A 7,605-nucleotide genomic window follows, 5' to 3' on the forward strand; every position below is an offset into this window, starting at 1 on the left:
CAACAAGTGGGAGTGAATTGGTAGGGGAGCAGGGCAGGGGGAGGATATAGGTGACTTTTCTGATAGCATTTGAAATGTAAATGAAGGAAGTATCTAATAAAAATTTTTAAAAAGATGAAAAACAACAACACAAAGAAATCAAAAATGAAAATAATATCTTTTCAAAACAGCATGCAGTTCTAAACAGAATTTTTAATAGATGAATTTTTTCTTTTTTTTAATTACTTTTTTTCTTCATTTACAATTCCAATGCTATCCCAAATGTCCCCCATACCCTCCTCCCCACCACTCCCCTACCCACCCACTACCACTTTTTGGCTCTGGCATTCCTCTGTACTGAGGCATATAAAGTTTGCAAGACCAATTGGCCTCTCTTTCCACTGATGGCCGACTAGACCATCTTCTGATACATATACAATTTAAATAGCTTAAAAATACTTAAGAAATATTTACCATCCTTAGTGATCTGGGAAATAAAAATTAATTTGAGGTTCTGTGTATACCTGTCAAATTGTCTAAAATCAATAACAAAAATAACAACTCATGGTGGTGAGTGATATGCAGCATATGGAACAGTAATCCATTGCTAGCTGGAGTATTAATTTATGTATATACACTATGGAAATAAATACAGCAGTTCCTTAGAATTTTGGGAATTTACCTACCTGGCCATCCAGCTATACAAATCTTATAGTGCACATTTATCTAAAGGAAGCTTCATCCTATGACAAGAACATTTGTTCAACCATGTTCAGTGTTTCTTTATTCATAATAGCCAGAAATGGATAGCAACCAAGATGTCTATCAACCAAAGAATGGGTAAGAAATTTGGTATATTTACACAAAGCAGTATTATTCAGCTGTTTATAAAATGTAATGAAAATTTTAGGAACTACATGGAATTTGACAGAACAAGAAAACAATCCTCCCTAGTGAGATAACCCATATCCAGAAATATAAATATGACACGTATTTGCTTATGTGTGGATATTTTCTTTTGAATGAAAGAAATGAAGCTCTATAAATAGACCCATAGAAGTTAGGGATAGAGAAAGGGACCAATGGAGACCCATGGCTCTCCCTGGGATGGGAGTGGGTGGGTTGGAGAGCAGGGGGTGGGGATTGGGTATTTTCAGAGGGGAAACTAGGAAAGGGTATAACATTTGAAATGTAAATAAAGAAAATATCTAATAAAAAAGAATAGGTGTTATGAGTGAACTAGGGAGGAGGAAGAGAGATGCAGTTGAGGGAGGGTATTAAGGGAGAGACATCCAGAATTTGAGGGGTAGTATGGAAACCTAGTATAGTGGAAACATCCTAAAGTATATGAAAATGATCCTAAAGTCTCTAATAATGGGGGAGATATAGTCCAAACTGACTATCATTTGTCACAAAATGAAGTTTCCAGTATCAGGACTGGGTTACATCCAATTGAGTTGTTGGCAAAATTTTTTTCCCAAAACCCCAAACAGCCCAGGATGTTGTCAAAAAACTGACAACAAGGCCCCAATTGCTGAACATAAAACCAACAGAACATATTAATCATAAAGAAGATGAGCTGGTGTGTACAAAGAACCCCTACATTCTAGTATTTTTTGTGTTAGAGGGTACTCTGCAGACTACCAAAAGAGAAATATAAATACCAAACCAACTACAAAATATTTGATTTACAATGCTCTGCTGCCTGCAAAATAATGGCACAAAGCTTATGGGAGCAATACATCTATATCCGACTTGAGAGGAAACATGTCTTATAGTTTCTATTGCTCTGAAGAGAAACCATGACCATTAAAACTCCTAACAAAGAAAACATTAAATTGGGGTTGTCATATAGTTCAGAGTCTTAGTCCATTATTGTCGTAGAGGGAAGCACAGTGGCATACAGGTAGACATTGTTCTAGAAAGGTACAGAGAGTTATCACTGTGCTGTGAGTTCTACATCCAGACCAGCATGCAGCAAGATGAGAGAGGCATTGAGCCTGAAACATTTGAAACCTTAAAACCCATACCCAGTGAAACAATTCCTCTGAGAAGGCCATACACACTCCAACAAGGCTCATCCTAATAGTGATACTCCCTATGAGAGCCTATAAGGGACATTTTTATTCAAGCCACCACATTCCACTTCCCAGTTCCCATAGGAGTATAACTATATCAGAATGCAAAACTGAATTCAGCACAACTTATAAAGTCTGGAAATCAGTCTATAATCTATCATAGTCTCAACTCAGCTTAAAAGTCTCTTCTGAGACTTATGTCAGCCTCTTAGCTGTAAATCCCAGTAAAAATCAAAATGAAAATGCAGATCACATACTTCCAACTTATAATAGATTCGGATATACATTACCATTCCAAGAGGGAGGAAAGGAAGCATTGTGGGAAAATACTAGACCAGAGAACTAAAACCAGCTGAGCAAACACCAGACTCTGCATTTCCATGTCTGATGTCAAAGTACTCTTCATATCTTCAATCCCTTTTAGCTTCACTGACTGAAGCAGACTTATTTCTCTTGCACTGGTGCCACTCCCTGATAGCAGCTTTCCTTGGAAGGTTTCCTACAAATCTGGTTTTTCCAACATCTTGATGTCTTCAAGGCAACTCGGGCTTCACCCTCACCACTTCAAACAATGGTTTCTCTTGGCCACCATAAAGGGATGTCTTTTGCATATGCCTAGCCTCAGTGGCTTTTCTTGGTCCTGGAAGGAGATTCTATAACCTCTTTCTTTCATCCTCAACTTGGAACCTAGAACCACAAGTCTGAGCTCCCAAGTTTTCTGCTTGCTGGGGAAGAAACATGACTCCTTCCTTCTATTATATTTTCCCACTACTTCTGATTTCTATGACTTCATTTGCTGTCTAACTTTATATATCCTGCAAGTCACACTGTAGACCAGGCTGGCCATGAACACAAAGATCTACCTGTCTCTGTCTTCTGAGTGTTGGCATTAAAGGTGTGTACAACCACACCAGGCCTTAACATTTTAAAATAACGTTTTACTTTAAAAAAAAAAATCTTCTTCACAGTTAGAAGCTTAGCTGGTTAAGTCTTCATACACTTAGCATAACTCATTACTTTAATCTGTTTATACTTCCTGGTGTCCCCTTTTTTCTCAAACTTTACATTGTGTATTTTTTCTTGACCAGCTTGCTCCTTTTCATTATATATCTGAATAATTCTAGTCACTAATAGCAATGCTAGGCTCTCTGGAAATTTCCCTATCCTAAATCAGATAGGGGATTAATATCCAGTATATATAAAGAAATCAAGAAGGTGGACTCCAGAAAATCAAATAACCCCATTAAAAAATGGGGCTAAGAGCTGAACAAAAAATTCTCACCTGAGGAATACCGAATGGCAGAGAAGCACCTGAAAAAATGTTCAACATCCTTAATCATCAAGGAAATGCAAATCAAAACAACCCTGAGATTCCGCCTCACAACAGTCAGAATGGCTAAGATCAAAAATTCAGGTGACAGCAGATGCTGGCTAGGATGTGGAGAAAGAAGAAAACTCCTTCATTGTTGGTGGGATTGCATGCTTGTACAACCACTCTGGAAATCAGTCTGGCAGTTCCTCCAGAAATTGGACATAGTACTACCGGAGGATCCCCCAATACCTCTCCTGGGCATATATCCAGAAGATGCCCCAACTGCTCTACTATGTTCATAGCAGCCTTATTTATAATAGCCAGAAGCTGGAAAGAACCCAGATGCCCCTCAACAGAGGAATGGGTACAGAAAATGTGGTACGTTTACAAAATGGAGTACTACTCAGCTATTAAAAAAATGAATTTATGTAATTCCTAGGCAAATGGATGGACCTGGAGGGCACCATCCTGAGTGAGGTAACCCAATCACAAAAGAATTCACATAATATGTACTCACTGATAAGTGGATACTAACCCAGAAACTTAGGATACCCAAGATATAAGATACCATTTGCTAAATGCATGAAACTCAAGAAGAATGAAGACCAAAGTGTGGACACTTTGCCCCTTCTTAGTATTGGGAACAAAATACCCATCGAAGGAGTTACTGAGACAAAGTTTAGAGCTGTGACAAAAGGATGGACCATCTAGAGACTGCCATATCCGGGGATCCATCCCATGATCAGCTTCCAAACGCTGACACCATTGCATATACTAGCAAGATTTTGCTGAAAGGACCCAGATATAGCTGTCTCTTCAAACAGTAAATTGATAGTTATATATCTAGATTAGCAGGCAGGAGGAAGAGAGAGCCACATGTCCTAGCTTAAACATTTGAAACCTAAAAGCTCAGGCCCAATGACACACTTCCTTCAACAAGCTCATAACTATTCAAAAATTGCCACACTTCCTAATAGTGGTACTCCCTATGAGTTTAACAGGGTCATATTGGTTCAAACCACCATACAAACTGCTACTGATTGGATGACCAAAATCTAGAGACCAGATAGTACAGAGACCTAAGGCAAAACTAAATACAATTATTGATTCTTTAAAAACAATGATCTTTAAAAAATATCTCCTAACTATATTCTTATTTATTTATTTATTTATTTGTTTGTTTTTTGTTTTTTTTCAAGACAGGTTTCTCTGTAAAGCCCTGGATGTCCTAGAACTCACTCTAGACCAGGCTGGCCTCAAACTCAGAAATCCTCCTGCCTCTGCCTCCCAAGTAATGCTATTAACATCATGTAGTACCACTGTCAATCTGTATTATTATTATTATTATTATTTTGGTTCTCCTATACACATAGATCAGTGCTTCATTCAGCCATTATGAAAGAAGCTTCTTCCTACAGCAGATGGGAGCAAATTCAGACTCACAAGCAGATATTACTCAAAGAAACGGAGACCTTAGAACATGCAGGTCTGAATAGGATGTCTCCATTAAGTTCACACCCTTAGATATCATAGAACCCCACAGAAGAGGAAGGAGAGAGAGAAGAAAAGGCAGAAGGGATGGAGACTTGCAGGAGAACAAAGATCCAAAAATTTAACTGAGTAAAGCTCATATGAACTCTTAGAGACTGAAGCAGAAAGCCCAAGGTCAACAACATGGTGTTCAGAAGGTTCTCTGTATATATATTATACCTTGCAGTTAAGTGTCTCTATGGGACTCCTGAGTGTATGAACTAGTGGGTCTCTACTTCTTGTGCCTACTTTTGGTTCTCTTTTTCTTCTGTTGTTTTGCCTTATTCAAATTCAATATGATGGGTTTTGTTTTATCTTATGTTACATTGTTTTGTTATGTTTTAATGTTTTCTTCAGAAACCACTGTTTTCTGAGAGACAGAAAAAAAGTGGATCAGAATTAGAAGGGAGGTGGCAGAAACTGTGAGGAATAGAAAGAAAGGTAACTGTAATCAGAAAGTATTATATAAGACAAGAGTCTATTTTCAATAAAACATGGAAAAGAAAATGAATGAACTGAAACAAAAAGAAAAAGGGCATCCCCTTTGCCCACCTTGAACACTAAAATATATCAGATTAGAATATTCTTCCTGTTTCTCAGGCCAAACTTTTCTTGAGCATGTATAAGAAATACATGTCCTTAAGAACAAGTTTCTATACTGACAATATAGCGCTGAAGTAGTTAAAACATGGCTGACAGTAGACATCATAGAGAATTATGAGACAGCACAAAATTGCTGACACAGGAACTCTCCTTGCATATCCCAAGGTGATAAAGTGATGACAACACCCCCCAGAGAGCTCTGGCTTGGACCAGCTACATCATCAGTGGGAGCTTGTGTGAGTGGGCTGCAACCATTGAAGGATTTCTAGGTACAAAGGGAGACGTTGGGTGTTGGACTTGAAGCCCACAGCCCAGCAGCAGGTCAGCAGAGAGCAATCATGTCAGCAGAAAGCAGCCAAGTGGAGCCAAGTCATCCTGTGACATCACATGGTGAGGCCACCATGCCAAGGAACACGGAGAACAGTCTTTGAGGGCCTTCAGGTTGCCGCCACCGTCTCTTCTGCACCTCCAGAGCCCAGCTGATCTTTGCCATGAGCCTGGTGGAACAGCATCAGAGGGAGGTTAGCTGTGCCCGGAGGCTCAGTGATACGTTGCCCGTCTTCCTGGCAGCCATTCTGGAGTTCCTCACCCACAGGTTGCTGGAGCTTACAGGCAATGAGACCCAACGCAGAGGTACCCAGAGGTGCATCACTCCTGAACTGCTGAACTTGGCTGTCTACAGCAATATGGAGCTAAGTGATGTGTTCCAATTCATCACCATCTCCCAGGTGGACCCGGCTCATCACTAGCTACTAGCTTCTGCTGCTTCTTGGCTCTGCTTGGCTGACCTGCTCATCTGCTAGTCTGTTATAAATCAGTTAGTCCTGCCCAGAATTCCCACAGACAGCCCTGAATGGCTGATCAGCTCCATTCTAACCCTCTCCCAATTGTGTTCTTATTAAATAAAGCTTTTTCCAAAAAAAAATATATATATATTTCCGTATTTGATTTTGTATAAGGCTGCTTTATCTAATTATTTATCTAATTCCTTCTCACCATTGTTAGGATATGTAACAGGCATTTCTTTTTTTCCCCCCACATTTTCTTATTAGATATTTTCTTCATTTACATTTCAAACGGTATTCCAAAAGTCACCTATACCCTCTCCTGCCCTGCTCCCCTACCCACTCACTCCCTCTTCTTAGCCCTGGTGTTCCCCTGTACTGCTAGACCAAGGTACCTCTCTTTCCAATGACGGCCGACTAGACCATCTTCTGCTACATATACAGCTAGAGACACGAGCTCTGGGGGTACTGATTAGTTCATATTGTTGTTTCACCTATAGGGTTGCAGACCCCTTCAGCTCTTGGTACTTTCTCTAGCTTCTATATTGGGGGCCCTGTGTTCCATCCTATAGATGACTGTGAGCATCCACTTCTATATTTGACAGGCACTGGCAAAGCCTCACAGGAGACAGCTATATCAGGGTCCTTTCATCAAAATCTTTCTGGCTTATGCAATAGTGTCTGCGTTTGGTGGCTGATTATGAGATGGAACCCTGGATGGGGCAGTCTCTGGATTGTCCATCCTTTCGTCTTAGCCCCAAAGTTCGTCTCTACAACTCCTTCCAAGAATATTTTATTCCGTATTCTAGAGAGGAATGAAGTATCCATTCATTCATCAAAGCAAGTATACTTTGGTCTTCCTTCTTGATTTTCTTGTGTTTTGGAAGTTATATCTTGGGTATTCTAGGTTTCTGGGCTAATATCCACTTATCAGTGAGAGCATATCAAGTGACTTCTTTTGTGATTGGATTACCTCACTCAGGATGATATCCTCCAGATACATCCATTTGCCCAAGAATTTCATAAATTCATTGTTTTTAATAGCTGAGTAGTACTCCATTATGTAAATGTACCACATTTTCTNAGAGCATATCAAGTGACTTCTTTTGTGATTGGATTACCTCACTCAGGATGATATCCTCCAGATACATCCATTTGCCCAAGAATTTCATAAATTCATTGTTTTTAATAGCTGAGTAGTACTCCATTATGTAAATGTACCACATTTTCTGTATCCATTCCTCTGTTGAGGGACATCTGGGTGCTTTCCAGCTTCTGGCTATTACAAATAGGGCTGCTATTTGATAGCATAATGGAG

General features: G+C 39.6%; 1 pseudogene; it reads left to right on the top strand.

Annotated features, from left to right (window-relative positions):
- The first annotated feature begins 5,903 nt into the window (after positions 1-5,903).
- Positions 5,904-6,251, top strand: LOC110286182 (annotated as a pseudogene).
- The last annotated feature ends 1,354 nt before the right edge of the window (positions 6,252-7,605 follow it).

This window comes from Mus caroli, chromosome X (genome assembly GCF_900094665.2).
Source record: "Mus caroli chromosome X, CAROLI_EIJ_v1.1, whole genome shotgun sequence".
Lineage (NCBI taxonomy): Eukaryota > Metazoa > Chordata > Mammalia > Rodentia > Muridae > Mus > Mus caroli.